Below are 1,175 nucleotides of genomic sequence, written 5' to 3' on the forward strand. Positions count from 1 at the left end.
CCAGAAAAGGTATTTTGACGAAGGAAAAATCTATTTCTAGGCGAGAGACCTGTGCCGCCCAGTGAACCCTCCCTTGACTTCCCTCCCAACATGGGCCCCAAACCTTGGGTGCTATGAGGAGTGACGTCACTGGCGTGGGTTGGGTTAGTGGTAGTAGTGTTGATCGGCACCTCGCTGTGGCGGGGATTTTGAAGAGGAGATATCTAAATAGTGCGAGACCTCTGGTTGTGAATTATCACGCCCCAGTATATTATACCGACACCTTATATAGGTGAGCGAGCTGGGTTCAACCTGGCATTCCTATGCTTTTTTTCTCTGGTAATATATAGCAGTTATATTCCTTAGAAATAGTGCTTTAGGAATATTTCACTGGGCGGCACAGGTCTCTCGCCCAGAAATAGATTTTTCCTTCGTCAAAATCCCTTTTCTGGTACAACCCAGGAACATAAGTGGTGGACTACCCTTAAATCTGCAGTCTTTTGTGTTGATGGTTCCTCTTTTACTTAAACCAGATGGCTCTGTCAATCACTGTCCAAAGGAAAAAGCAATCCTTTTGGCTGATGTGTTTGACAGTAAGCAGAATAATGAGAAACTTGATTTTCCTCATTCCTGTTTTCCTGAGGCTAAACTAACTGGTTTAGCTTTTCGATCTTGTGAAATTAAAGCTCTGTTGATGGACCTTGATGCTTATGGAGGTGTAGACCCAAATGGCATTTTTCTTTTGTTTTTAATGAAGGCTGCAGATTTCATAGCTCCAAAGTTATCTGTTATTTTGCACAAGTTAACGAGTAGAGGAACTTTTAGCACTTGTTGAATGATTGGTAATGTTACTCCACTATGTAAATGTGTTTGTGGTAGCTCAAGTTCAACTGATTACCGTCCAATTTCCATAACTCATATTATCTAAAGTTTTTTAATGTCTTTTGGAAAAATATCTTAATAGGTTTGTTGAAGGTAATCATCTGTTCCCTAGTTTGCAATTTGGTTTTTGTAAAGGCCTTGGAGCATGTGATGCCCTTCTTAGAATCTCCAATGCTGTACAGAAATCCCTTGATTGTGGTCAAGAAATTTGTATGATTGCCTTGATTTTAGTGCTACCTTTGACCGTGTTAATTATGAGGCCCTTGTTTTTAAACTCAAATAGTTCGGAGTGGGTTGGTCGTTTCTTAGCATTA

This window comes from Palaemon carinicauda, chromosome 31, assembly GCF_036898095.1.
Source record: "Palaemon carinicauda isolate YSFRI2023 chromosome 31, ASM3689809v2, whole genome shotgun sequence".
NCBI lineage: Eukaryota > Metazoa > Arthropoda > Malacostraca > Decapoda > Palaemonidae > Palaemon > Palaemon carinicauda.